Here is a 16,101-nt window from a genome sequence, read left to right as displayed (position 1 = left end):
ATATAATAATTTGATATTGGAGGTGTTCGGCAATTAGTTGATAGTTTATTGGTTTAGCTAATAGCTGATTTGTGTTAGTTATTTTGACTGGTTGATAACATTAGTTAGTTATAGAAAAGTATTTAGTAAATTAGTTTATTACATGTAAAATGACTTATAAGTGCATAATTGTATTGTGCTATTTATTAACTCTTAAAGTACTTAAAAGTTTTAAAAAGTTCATACACGGCTCTTAAATTATTTTTACAATTTGTTGTTGTTGTTATTAATTATTTTTAACTATTATTTTTTATTTTATTATTAAGAATGCTATAATTATAAAAAAAAAATACTCTGTATTTGTTATATGTTATATATAGTGTGTGTGTATATATATATATGTGTGTGTGTGTGTTTTGATATTTAATTATTATAATCATCACATTTCTCATTAAACTTTAATGGGAATTCTCTATTGCGACCCCACCCCATTTTTCTCAAATGCTTGGAGCATCCATTCCCTTCCATGAGATAATTTTCTTATTTCATTCTTTGCATATGCACCTATAGTAGTGACTGGCAGCTATTATATGTGTAGGGATAATTACAGGATAGAAAATGTGTGGGATATATCCATTCTCAATCTTGACTTCACTTGAATGTAGGCGAAAAATAAAACACATTAAAACTTTATAAAAATATTCATAACAAAATATGAAACATAACTAATTTGGTAAAATAATTCAAATAGAAAACACATTATAAATTACACATCTAATTATTAATATAAAAAAAAAGTTATATACGGAGTATATTTTAAAAAGTCATAAAGAAGTTATAAAAAAAAAGTTATATACGGTAATACGGAGTATATTTAAAAAAGTCATAAAGAAATTGTTAAAACTTAAAAAACCAAACAGAAGGGATTAAAAATCAAGAATATTTTACTGAACAACAGAGGATTCGAACCCCAGACACTTCCAAGCATAGAGATGACCACGTTTCCGGTTCGAACCGTAGGTTCGAACCGTCGGAACCGAACCGGAACCGTCCGTACGGTTCCGGTTCCGGTTCTTAACCGGAACCTATAAGGTTCCGGTTAAGGTTTGTAAAATCTTGGAATCGGAACCGGCGGTTCCGGTTCCAAAGCGGAAAAAAAAAAGAATATTATAGTGTTTTTTTTTAATTTTTTTTAAATAGTTCCGGTTAGAACCGGCGATTCCAACCGGAACCGGAACCAGAATCGGAATCGTGGTCACCCCTATCCAAACATCAAACACGCGCCTTGCCAACTCGCCTAACTCATCCATTAGTTACTCTTGTCTGTTCTTTTATATTAATATCTAAAACATGTGTGTGTGTATATATATATATATATATATATATATATATATATATATATATATATATATATATATATATATATACACGGGCTATATATGGGGTGGGGGTGGGGTGAGTGGGGGCAGCTGCCCCCACTGTAGGTCCGCCCCTGTCTATATCTAAATTAAATCCACTTTCATATACTATTTTTTTTTAAATACTCATAATTCTTTACAATGTAGTATCTGTTCCCCACCATTGGTTCGAATCTATGACCACCCATTTGGAATGGTAACCGGGATGTCATCAGACTATATTTTCATCTGCTATTCTTTTTTTGTTACAGATATAAATAAAACTTTGTCATTAATTTTTGATTTTATACAAGCACTATAAATTTGGAATGATTTTTTTTTATAACTTCAATATAAAAGTATTTATAGTATCTACTCACCATGACTATGCCAACATCTTTGATTGGGATGGGAGTATGGGACACATGTGATCTCCCTTTTTGAATGATGATATCATCAAATCATAAGGTACTTGATATAAATTTGAAGTGATAATTCAATGTCAAAATGAGAAAAGACATTGTCTCAAAGAATATCAGATTTAATGACCTTTAGACTAATCATTATACCGTAGACCATTGTAAAATTCATTTTTAGTATATTGAAGGTTTATTTTTAATGTACTGAATGTTCATTGTTAAAAATGAGCTTTTAATACTGATAGGGAATATAGCTGGGCGTATAGACATTCATCTGGTCGGCACATACCTCTTGACCCATGAGGAGCAGTTTTCTATCCAAACTGACCTCATTCTACGCAACAACCCAACCAGAGCTCAGGCATGGATCCATGGCTAATTATGTATGTTGTAACAAACTCGACCTGGGGTCGGGCCCGACTCGGGGGCCCCAACTCGACCTCTCGAGCAGATAGCCTTTTGCGTCCAGGAACAAGAATCGTGAAGCGACAACATGACGACCAATCCCATCACCTTAGGGCTGTCGGGCATCTTTAGGCACGCGGACCAATCTATGCAGCCACCGAACCCCTCGAATGCATGTGGAACACGTGGTAGGCATGTCGGAGGGATGACATGTGCGCCTTCCTCGCTCCTATAAATATCACATTAAATAGTTGAAGGGGGGGGGGGGGGGGGGGGGGGGACTTTTACATTTCTACCTGCCCACAATCAACTCGGACCTCACCGTCACCTGTTCCTGAGTCTAAACACTTAAACCAACAAGCAGACTCGCTCAATCTAACGCATTGAATCTGTATACCTACAATTACCTACATACTCCGGTGTATTTACTACATCAAATACATTTTATTTTAAAACAGAACCTTCAATACATTAAAAAAAAAAACAATATATTAAAAACAAACATTTATAATGTAGATCATGTACACAATATAATTTGCCCCTTTAGATCATGCCAAAGTTGTGCAGAAGTTGCTTATCTTCTGGATGGCAAATTATTGTGTGGACCATGGTCCACATAGTTGTATGGACCATGAATGCAATATACATTTTTAATATATAAAATATATGTTATTTGTGTACTGAATGTATATTATTTGGATGCATTTTGTCCTTTAATTGGACCGGACCGATGAGAATGTGGATTAGTCTAAGTATGGTACGGACTTAAAGGTGTCTTTTATAATTAGGGTCTGCTCAGGACACCTCAGGACTTGACTAAAAAAAAAAATACTTTTAAAATATTAAAAATATACTTCTTATTTATGATTCATGTAAATATGTGGACCATGATCCATGGAATAATGATTGCTTTAGGATTGGGTCAACAAGAAAATTGGGAAAGGCTATAACTCAAAACGGACTTTTTAGATAGATATTTGCAGTACCCTTCTTTGAAGCCCAAAAATGTGTGGATACAGGTTTGTTTTAGATTTGGGTGAGATTCTTGTGGCATGGATAGTGCCTAATATTCACACAAACTTAACTTAATATTTACAAATGTGGGGTATGCTAAAGGGCCTTCAGCTTGTGTGAGAAGGGAGTTATAGACAAATTTATATTGAGAGAGACTGCTTTGCCAGTTATATTTCGTGGAAATTATGGAATTTTTGACCACCTAAAAGTGATCTTAAATCAAGTTGAAAGTCTTGTTCCGACCACTTTTAGTATCCGGAAAAACTTTTGTTGCTATTTCCGACCACTTTTTGGTATTAACTTGATTTAAGATCACTTTCAGGTGGTCGGAAATTCCATAATTTCCAGTAGTGTTTGTTAATGAGAGGAAGGAGATGAATGAATGGTCCGATCAAAATCATTCTTGAAATTTGTAAATGCATGATTGACAGAGGGTGGGAGTTCAACTTCTCTCTTTTGGGTTATCTCGTTTGTTTTTAAAAATTAATGTTTTACTTTCTATAAAGTACACAAATTTCACTTTAAAAAAAAAACAAAAATATTTATCATACTAACACTCTTACATTAATATAATATTAAAATTTTAGTACATATAATATTTTTCACCGACTTTTTCATAATGATGTATATTAACAGTTCTAAGTTATCGATGGGGATATAGGACCTTAGGGGGTCTATTTTATTGGGAAAGTATTGGTCCAAGTGGGGATGGTGAAAGAAGGAGGTTGGCCCAAGTCTTGTTGGGCTAGGAAGACAAGCACGCATGGTGGGCCGGGGTGAAGAGCATGGACCGGAAGGGGGGAGGTAGGTATGGCGTGAGGGGGGGAGGTAGGTGCGGGAGGTAGGTATGGCGTGAGGGGGGGTGGAGGAAGGTGCGGAAGGTAGGTACGGCGTGAGGGGGTGGAGGTAGGGGGGAGGTAGATACGGCGTGAGGGGGAGAGGTACGTGCGGGAGGTAGGTACGGCGTGAGGGGGGAGGTAGGTGCGGGAGGTAGGTACGGTGTGAGGGGGAGAGGTAAGTGCGGCGTGCATGGTGGAGGATGTTAGTCAGCGTGCGCGGTGTGGATGCGGGAGTCGCGGGGATAGCGACGACGTGACGTGCAAGCGGAGTGGGGAGTAACAACGTGGGATGCGCGGACGCCAGAGGAGGGGGACTTGCTATAAATAGGGGCCCTGGATCTTTGGCTAAGGGCAACTCAGATAGGATAGGCACTACGGTCTAGTGGTCTTAATCTCATACTCTCAATTCAGTCACCTGGGTTCGATTCCTACCAGTAGCATAGTTAGTTATGAATAGTTATGCTGTGCATCTGTATGCACCATGCATGGTGCATACAGATGCAAAAACGACGTCGTTTTATTAAAAACGCGCGTCTTCCATTTTAAAAAATTCAGGTTCGATTCCTAGTAACAACATTATTTTGTTCATTCATTATGGAATTTTAGTTCATGGATTATGGAATTATAGTTCATCGATTATGGAACTATAGTTCATCGATTATGGAACTATAGTTCAACAATTCTGAAATTTTTAGTTCATAGATTAGATTATGGAATTATAGTTCATCAATTATGGAAATATAGTTCATCGATTATGGAATTATAGTTCATCGATTATGGAATTATAGTTTTGAACTTGATTTTTTTTTTTTTTTTACAGGAGACGCGCGTTTTATTAAAACGACGTCGTTTTTGCATCAGTATGCACCAAGCATGGTGCATACCGATGCACAACATAATTTGCCGTTAGTTATACCCATCCTGTGGGCCTTGTTCTTTGTATCTGAGCCGCCATTTCGGGCCTGTACCTCGGACTTTTGTACGCATTGTTCTGGGCCTAGCGCTCTACCCCCATTTTATACCCGATTTATGGTGGACCCAGTCCCAATAAAACTATCAGTTATGAATTGAAATGGAGTTGTTACTAGAGGAGATTACAGAATCAACTCCTTTAATTAATTTAAACTCTAAACTTAAAGGCATTTCATCGTTTGTACTTTAAAAATTAATGAAAAAATAAAATTGCGATATATAATTCAATTGGTTGAAAAAGCCTCCAAATATTTATACTGTTAATTTATAGGAAATATAAAAAGTTTTTCACAAGTTAAATTAAGGGGAGAAAGAGGAGGACCAAGACTATGGATTTAATGGTATCTGGATTGGACTTCCATTTGAAAGGTTGTAGGTTCAAACCTCAGTAAAGAATCATTATTGGTTCTTTGTGTTTTAGTAGGTTGATAAATTATATGAACAAATACTATATTGTAATAGAACCAGTAGCATTTAAAAAAAAAAAAAAAAAAAGGTGACACATGTTTAAGTAGTTTAAATTGGACATTTATTTATTTTATTTTTTTCTTTTCTGAAAACTATAGTGACGTAGACTTTGCATTACGCTGGCCATACGCCCATACTCTTCCAAAACTAGCTTACTCAAATTTCTTTTAAAAAATATCCCAAACCATAGTCCTAGATAACATAATAGTATTATAGTATATATTATGGTAAGAAGGTTCTTTTGTTTGAGCATGCATGTTGGTACGTAGAAGACGATATTACCAAAGAGAGTAGTCAAAAGTCAAAACATTCTGGATGTTGAAAATTCAAATTTGAAAGCTGACCAACATCCACCATATATAGTCTAGTGGATGAGAATTGAGAAATCTCATTTATTTGCTTTCAACAATAGGATAAAGTTCACTTCTTACAACAAATATTAAAGATTTAAGTTTGCGACAGATAGAGTGATGGAGTCATTGTTCACGCACAATGAACATTATGGGTTCAAGTTTGCGTTGAATTCCTTATTCACAAAAGTGTACTTTAGTGTTAAGTATACCTACAGACAATGGGTTTGGGAACGTATTGTACGGATTCATGAGTCTAGCATATATATAGTTTGACAAAGTCGAAAAACTTAGGTTATCAAAATATAAAAAAAAAAAAATTATAATTTATGTCTATCATGTATAATCTAATTATAAATATTGCCTCTAAATTTTTAATATGTGGTCATATATTGTAATTTATGCCCCATAGGAGGACAATATATGATCATATTTTAACAATTCAGAATCAACATTTATACCACTTAGAATTGAAGGGTAATATTTATAATTAGTTCATACTTTAGGAGTATAAATTACAATTTTTCATATAAAAAATTGCCAACAATATCTTGCTTTTCCTTTATTTTTTTCTTTATTTCATTGAAAAGTCGTTGTATGGGGGAAAGTGACGCACTACGTTTCACATTTGCATACCTGTACTGCTATTCGTCATTTCCTTTCATATCGACCCTCTGCTCTACGTCATTTTCTTTTTAATATTATATTTTAAGTATTATTTGGTGATAAGTCAATTTTATGTAAGTAAATCTTTTATTACTCATTTTACTTAAATCAAACCTCTAACCTTTTAATTACTCTCACCGTCTCATTTTATGTGTCTAATTCAATTAGTAAGACTTGACTGAAGTTATTTTAATTCAATTTTTCATAATATTAAGCTTAGTATTACTATACAAAATTTACATATTTAAAATATATACTAAAAGTACTATTAAACACAAAGAATTAAATTTAAAAATAAATAAAAAAATATTAAAAAAATAAATAAAGAAGAATTTAAAAATAAATAATAAGTAGGACAAATAAAACGGGACAAAGAAAGTACATTATTTCAAACTATTGAGTTTTTACTCTTTTTTTTTTTTCTTTTTAATTCTTTCTTTCTGTCGAACTAACTTACACACAAAAGACTATAATGTAACGTGGGACTACTAACTAGGAGGGTTCATTTTGTTAATTTGGTTAATAATAGAATTAAATTTATCGAATTTATAAACTAGGAGGGTTCATTTTGTTAATCTACACTATATATAAAAACAAAATCTTCAATTAAACTTTCTGTCCAATTCCTAAAATTTCTATTCTAATATTGTAAAATAGTGTAATATAATTCCTAATAAAATAGTCTAATACAATTCCTAATAAAATATAGTGTTTCTTACTTTCTTATTTGTACTATAATTCTACATTAAAATTTCTATTCGTAATACAATAGGACAATATATTATATCTGCCACTACAATATTGTTTTCTACTTTAAAATTCCTACAATTCTATTCCTATTATAATTCTACGTTAAAATTCATATTCGTAATACAATAGAACAATACAAACACTATAAATACTAGAAATCTTATAGTCTGCCCACACAATTTGACACCTCCATATAATACTTTGAAATATGCAAATTATACTAATTAATGTGATATGTTTTTGTCTCTGCTTTTGGCCTATCCCCCAAAACAAGAAAAAGTTGTATAAGACTCCGACTGATGCGCTGTTATTGTCAAGGGAATATTCACATTCCACAATCAACCAACAAACACCGGAATGCTTACTCCATGACTCCCAGGTGAATATTATTATCATGTATTATTTTTTGTTGTAGCTACTAAATTATTAATCAATTTAATAAGAGTAAAATAGAGTACTAATTATGCCGACTTTAATTTGATTGGGATGAGAGTCGAACCTGAGACCTTTCTTATTAAAATCAATGAGTAAGTTAACGGTGAACTAACAGAAACTAACGAAAAAGATAATATTTAATGGAAAAGTTAACGGATAATCATATTCATTAAGGATAAATTAGGAAATCTCAAGGAAAAATTAAAATCTGATCAATCTGAGCCATTCATTTGATTAAAAAATTTGACCGCCATTTTTTCTACCCATTATAGACCTAACTCTCTTGGACTTTTATTAGTATTTAGTGTGTGTATATATATATATATATATATATATATATATATATTTAACTTTTTCATGATATTAATAAAATACTTGGTAAATAAATATATAGCATCATTTTGTATTATAACTTTGATATTTAATTAAAAATAGTGCACAAAAAAAGATAATAGACAAAGTAGTGAATATAATTAATTGATTAATTTGAATGTAAAGAATTTTTACATTGGAGAAAAATAAAAACAATATAACTAATGAAATTATTTCTCTTATTTGATTTATTGATAATGAATAATTTTTTTGAATAAATACATTGTACACACATAATTCTAAATTAAAGAAATGCATATGTATTATCACGGTTGGAAATTATGGAATTTCCGACCACCTGAAAGTGATCTTAAATCAAGTTGAAAGCAAAAAAGTGGTTGGAAATAGCAATAAAGGTTTTTCCGGATACCAAAAGTGGTCGGAACAAGCCTTTCGTCTTTCGACATGATTTAAGATCACTTTCGGTCGGAAATTTCATAATTTTCAGTAGTGTATTTTTTGTTGTAGCAACTAAATTATTAATTAATTTAGGGATAAGGGTCAAATAGACCCTCAAACTATATATCAAAGTGCAATTAGGCCCTTGAACTAAATAAACATTCAATTAAGCCCTTGAACTTGTTAAAACAATGCAATTAACACATTTAACCTATAATAGCAAGTTATCTTCAAGTTACATACCATGCAGGATGCCGTGTAAGATGCCACATTAGGTAAATTAATATTTTTAAACTTATTTGAAAAAATAAAATAATTATACTAAAAGAACAGAAACAAGCAAACAAAAATACGCAAAAAAAAATATCATCATTCACATTCCAATTGAACCCCTACACTATTTTTTTCTTCAAAAAAATAAAATAAAACAAAAGCAGGGAAGCAGCAAGGCCATGGCAACTTGGCTGCCAATAACCTGCCATGGTTGACAGAGAAGCAGACAGATGGGCTTCTCCTTCAAATAGAAAAAATGCGCAGGCTTCTTTGTTTGTAGTTCGGCCAAGTGCGCAAGATTCTACGTTCAAATATAACATTAAAAAAAATAATAAAAAAAAATAACTACAACGCCATGGTAGCTGTCATTGTTGACAAAGAAGCCGGTAGGCTTCTCCGTTTAGTTCAGACGGAGAAACCCGCTGACTTCTCCGTTCAAATATAACATAAAACCAAAAAACAAAAAAACAAAAAAACAAAAAAAAACAAAAACAAAAACATGCAACACAGGAAAGCCTGGCTGCCATGGTTGACAGAATCACAGAGAAGCCGGCGGGCTTCTCCGTTTAGTTCAGACGGAAAAACCCGCTAGCTTCTCTGTTCAAATATAACATAAAACCAACAAAAAACATACTGAAACACACATCACAGGAAAGCCACGGCAGCCAAACTGCCATGGTTGACAGAGAAGCCAACGGGCTTCTCGGTTCGTTCGAAAGAAGAAAAACGTTGATTTCTCCATTTAAATTTAACATAAATAATTATACTAAAAAACAAAAACAAGCCATCAAAAATGTCATGGTTGATGGAGAAGTCGGCAGACTTTTCCGTCCAAATCTAAATGAGTAGCCCTGGCTTCTCCGATGAGGAGCCAGCATCTCCGTTTAGTTTGGATGGAGAAATCGATCGACTTCTCCATTCAAATCTAACGGAGAAATCGCTGACTTTTCGTTCAATTTGGATGGAAGCACGTCGGCTTCTTCTTCCAATCTAAGGAAGAATTGAAACAGGCGACTTCGCCGACAGTAATTACTTTTTTAGTTTTTTTTAAATGCCATGTCAAATGCCAAACAAGCAAAATTAACCATTTACCTTTTAGTAACCTATTAAATAGGTTAATTGCACTCTTTTAACAAGTTTAAGGGTTTAATTGGATGTTTATTTAGTTTGAGGGCCTAATTGCACTTTGATATATAGTTTGAGGGTCTATTTGGCCCTTATCCCATTATTAATTTAATAAGAGTACAATAGAGTACTAATTATGCCAACTTTAATTTGATTGGGATAAGATTCGAACGTGAGACCTTTCTTATTAAAAAATCAATGGGTAAGTTAACAGTGAACTAACAGAAACTAACGGAAAAGATAATATTTAATGGAAAAGTTAACGGATAATCATTTTCATTAAGGATAAATTAGGAAATCTCAAGGAAAAATTAAAATCTGATCAATCTGAGCCATTCATTTGATTAAAAAATTTGACCACCATTTTTTCTACCCATTATAGGCCTAACCCTCTTGGACTCTTATTAGTATACTAGTTTTTTACGCGCATTGCGCGATTGGGATAATGCCCAATGTTTTTTTTTTTAATAAGTACTTTAAAGTATATCAAGACAAGATTATATTGATATTGTTCATGCATAGATAATTGAATGTTAAATTTGCCTTTTTAAATAGGCAATTCTAAGTTTACAATTGCAAGATAATATAGTCAAGATTTATTATAATTGTCAATAAAATAATTGTATAACTATGGTAGAAACCAAATACGGGACATAAGGGAGAGCAAATAAAAATTAGGGCATAAAATATTAAATATATATTAATATTGAAGAGCTAACTGCGGATTGCCAAACAAAGACATTGCTAGATAATTTCCCACTTCAATTTGTTGTGATTTGAATACTCTTTTTGTCAATAAATCCCTCAAGTAGTTAATAATTATATATATTTTTTATTTTTTTAAAACAATTATTATTATTATTATTATTATTATTATTATTATTATTATTATTATTATTATTATTATTATTATTATTATTATTATTATTATTATTATTATTATTATTATTATTATTATTATTATTATTATTATTATTATTATTATACCCTTAGGTCATTTTACATGTTAATCTAAACAACTAATTTTTTCAAATATCTTTTTAGCAACCACTGATATAATTCGCTGATCAAATTTGCTAATATAATTCGCTAACAGCTGATTGTCGAACAAGGACAATATATTGCGAGGTAGTTCTCACTTCAATTTGTTGTGTGATTTGAATACTCTCTTTGTGAACAAATTAAATCTCTCAAGTAGTTAATATGATTGGCTTTATTATTTTTTTTAAATTTTTTTTCATGTTATTAATAAAATACATGGCAAATAAATATATAACATTATTTTGTATTATAACTTTGATATTTAATTAAATAACAGTGCACAAAAAAGATAATAGACAATGTAGTGAATATAATCTATTGATGAATTTGAATGTAAAGAATTTTTACACTGGAGAAAAATAAGACAATATAACTAATAAAATTATTTCTCTTAATTAATTTATTGATAATGAATAATTTTTTTAATAAAGACATTGTAGGGACAATGTAGCGAACATAATCAATTGATGAATTTGAATGTAAAGAATTTTTATATTGGAGAAAAATAAATACAATATATCTAATGAAATTATTTCTCTTATTTAATTTATTGATAATGAATAATTTTTTTTAATAAATACATTGTAGACACATAATTCTAAATTAAAGAAATGCATATGTATTATTTTTTGTTGTAACTACTACATTATTATTTAATTTAATAAGAGTAAAATAGATTACTAATTACGCCAACTTTGATTGGGATGAGGTTCGAACCTAAGACCTCTCTTATTGAAATCAATGAGTAAGTTAACGGTGAACTAACCGAAATTAACGGAAAAGATAATATTTGACGGAAAAGTTAACGGATAATCATATTCATTAAGGATAAATTAGTAAATCTTAAAGAAAAATTAAAATCTGATAAATCTGAGCCATTCATTTGATTAAAAAATTTGACCGCCATTTTTTCTACCCATTATAGGCCTAACTCCCTTGGGCTCTTATTAGTATAAAATATAATTGAAGTAGATATAATCAATTGATGAATTTGAATGAAAAGAATTTTTATATTGGAGAAAAATACATACAATATATTTAATGAAATTATTTCTCTTATTTAATTTATTGATAATGAATAATTTTTTTTTTAATAAAGACATTGTAGACACATAATTCTAAATTAAAGAAATGCATATGTATTATTTTTTGTTGTAACTACTACATTATTATTTAATTTAATAAGAGTAAAATAAATTACTAATTACGCCAACTTTGATTGGGATGGGGTTCGAACCTAAGACCTTTCTTATTGAAATCAATGAGTAAGTGAACGGTGAACTAACCGAAATTAACGGAAAAGATAATATTTAACGGAAAAGTTAACGGATAATCATATTCATTAAGGATAAATTAGTAAATCTTAAAGAAAAATTAAAATCTGATCAATCTGAGCCATTCATTTGATTAAAAAATTTGACCACCATTTTTTCTACCCATTATAGGCCTAACTCCCTTGGGCTCTTATTAGTATAGTAGATAGTAGATAGTAGATATATAATAGTAGATAGTATAGTAGATACTCATTATAGGCCTAACTCTCTTGGGCTCTTATTAGTATATATACTAGTTTTTTAAGCGCATTGCGCGATTGTGATAATGACCAATGTTTTTTTTTTAAAATAAGTACTTTAAAGTATATTAAGGCAAGATTATATTGAAATTGTTCATGCATAGATAATTGAATGTTGAATTTGCGTATTTAAATAGGTAATTCTTCTCGCAAAGGTTGAGTCCCCAACCCCAAAGGCCCCCCACACTCCGACCCGACAGAGCATTGTGGGAAGTTGTAAATCACGGTGACTCAATGGTTCAGCAGACAGGACCAAATGCCGGTGCGAACAAGGAATCTACCCACTTTTGACATAATTCCCGCACTGCCGCCGCCGAGGTTCAAACCTTGGTCTCTTCTCCCAAATACTGCCCATTAAACCATTGATCTAAGCCCGTGCGGGTTAAATAGGTAATTCTAAGTTTACAAATGCAAGATAATATAGTCAAGATTGATAATAATTGTCAATAAAATAATTGTATATGTATGGTTGAAACCAAATACGGGACATAAGGGAGAACAAATAAAAATTAGGGCATAAAATATTAAATATATACTAATATTATTTGAGGAGATTTCGACATTAGGATTTGTGGTTAAGTTCTATTAAGACTTTAATATTAGAATTAGATTAATGGTGTAATTATAATTATATATTAGACGTTAATATTAGAATTAGACTAACGGTGAATTAACGGTATTTAACCGAAAAGTTAAATGGATAATCATATAATTAAGGATAAATTAGAAAAACATTAAAAAAAAATTAAAACCTGAACAATTTGAACCATTCATTTGATTTAATAATTTGACAGTCATTTTTTCTACCCAATGTTAATAATTAAATAAATTCGTTGGTCAAATCCGCTAATATAATCCGCTAATTACTGATTGTCAAACAAGGACATTGCAAGGTAGTTCTCACTTCAATTTGTTGTGTGATTTGAATACTCTCTTTGTCACAAAATCTCTCAAGTAGTTAATATGGTTGGCTTTATTAATTATATTTTTTTAATTTTTTCATGGTGTTAATAAAATACTTGGTAAATAAATATATAGCATAATTTTGTATTATAACTTTGATATTTAATTAGAAAAATAGTGCACAAAAAGATAATAGACAATGTAGTGAATATAATCAATTGATGAATTTGAATGTAAAAATTTTTACATTTGAGAAAAATAAAGACAATATAACTAATGAAAATATTTCTCTTAATTAATTTATTGATAATGAATAATTTTTTTTCACTGAATTAAGACATTGTAAGGACAATGTAGCGAATATAATCAATTAATAAATTTGAATATAAAGAATTTTTATATTGTAGAAAAATAAAGACAATATAACTAATACAATTATTTCTCTTATTTAATTTATTGATAATGAATAATTTTTTTTTTGAATAAAGGCATTGTGGACACATAATTCTAAATTAAAGAAATGCATATCTATAATTTTTTGTTGTAGCTACTAAATTATTATTTATATAATTTAATAAGAGTAAAATAGAGTACTAATTATGCCAACTTTGATTGGGATGAGGTTCGAAACTAAGATTTTTTTTTTTTTTTATTGAAATCAATGAGTAAGTTAACGGTGAACTAACGGCAATTCTTAAAATTTTAACGGAATTAGTAACGGTGTGTGGGTATTTTAGGAAATTTTAGTGTAAAATTTAAATCTTTTCAATCTTTTAATCAATCTGAGCCATTCATTTGATTAAAATCTGTGACCGCCATTTTTTCTACCCATTATAGGCCTAACTCTCTTGGGCTCTTATTAGTATATATATATATATATATATATATATATATATATATATATATATATATATATATATATATATATATATATATATATATATATATATATATATATATATTTATTTATTTATTTTTTTTCATGGTATTAATAAAATACTTGGTAAATAAATATATATCATTATTTTGTATTATAACTTTGATATTTAATTAAAAATAGTGTTCAAAAAAGATAATAGACAATGTAGTGAATATAATCAATTGATGAATTTGAATGTACAGAATTTTTACATTGGAGAAATATAAAGACAATATAACTAATAGAATTATTTCTCTTAATTAATTTATTGATAATGAATATTTTTTTAATAAAGACATTGTAGGGACAATGTAGCGAATATAATCAATTGATGAATTTGAATGTAAAGAATTTTTATATTGGATAAAAATAAATACAATATAACTAATGAAATTATTTCTCTTATTTAATTTATTGATAATGAATAATTTTTGTTTAATATAGACATTTTAGATACATAATTCTAAATTAAAGAAATGCATATGTATTATTTTTTGTTGTAACTACTAAATTATTATTTAATTTAATAAGAGTAAAACAGAGTACTAATTATGTCAACTTTGATTGGGATGGGGTTTAAACATAAGACTTTTCTTATTGAAATCAATGAGTAAGTTAACGGTGAACTAACAGAAATTAACAGAAAAGATAATATATATTTAACGAAAAAGTTAACGGATAATCATATTCATTAATGATAAATTAGGAAATCCTAAGAAAAAATTAAAATCTGGTCAATCTGAGCCATTCATTTGATTAAAAAATTTGACCGCTATTTTTATACCGATTATAAGCGGCCTAACTCTCTTCGGCTCTTATTAGTGTACTAGTATTTTTTATGCAATCGTTATGCAATGGAACCGTGTTCACCATTCATGGTGAACACGTTCCAACGGTGTTAGTACACCGTTATCTTTTTCTTCTTTTTTTTTTTCTTTTTCTTTTTCTTAATTAATTGCGTGACTTTTCTTCTTCATTTTCACATTTCGCGGTTTCACTTTAATTTGAGGTGAGCAATGATTTCGGACATTCGTGAATTATGAATTCATGCCTGCACATTCACTTTGGAACCATGCCTACACATTCACTTTGGAACTATGCCTACACATTCCCGTCTGAAATCACGGACATTCATAAATTATGAATCCATGCCTGCACATTCACTTTGGAACCATGCCTACACATTCACTTTGGAACCATGAGATTATGGATTTTCTGTTATAAGATTATGAATTTTCTGTTATAAGATTATGAATTTTTAGTTATGAGATTATGAATTTTCTGTTATGAGATTATGAATTTTCTGTTATGAAATTATGAATTTTCTGTTATGAGATTATGAATCTACATTACATTCATAATCTTATAACAGAAAATTCATAATTTAATAAATATTTTACTTTTATGCGATTATGAATTTTCTGTTATGAGATTATGAATTTTCATTACATTCATAATCTCATAACAGAAAATTCATAATTTGATCAAACGCGCGTCGTAAACTCCACATCCGCGATTTTTATTTTTATTTTTTTTTTGCGTAAAAACGACGTCGTTTGGACTTGTGTTCACCATTCACGGTGAACACGTTTCCAGGGCATAATTTGCGTTTTTATGCGCGATGCGCAAAAACTAGGTGCCCAATATTAATACATTATATTAAAATTTTAAATTTATTTAAATTTTAGATATTTAAATTATTCTAAATAATAATAATAATGTTAATCATTTTTATAAATTTGATATTTATATTTATGTAATAATTAACATATAACTCAAATATTTAATGTGTATATATTATT

This window comes from Ipomoea nil, unplaced genomic scaffold, assembly GCF_001879475.1.
Source record: "Ipomoea nil cultivar Tokyo-kokei standard unplaced genomic scaffold, Asagao_1.1 scaffold2036, whole genome shotgun sequence".
NCBI lineage: Eukaryota > Viridiplantae > Streptophyta > Magnoliopsida > Solanales > Convolvulaceae > Ipomoea > Ipomoea nil.
The sequence above is the reverse complement of the archived record's forward strand: the minus strand, read 5'-3'. Positions refer to the sequence as shown.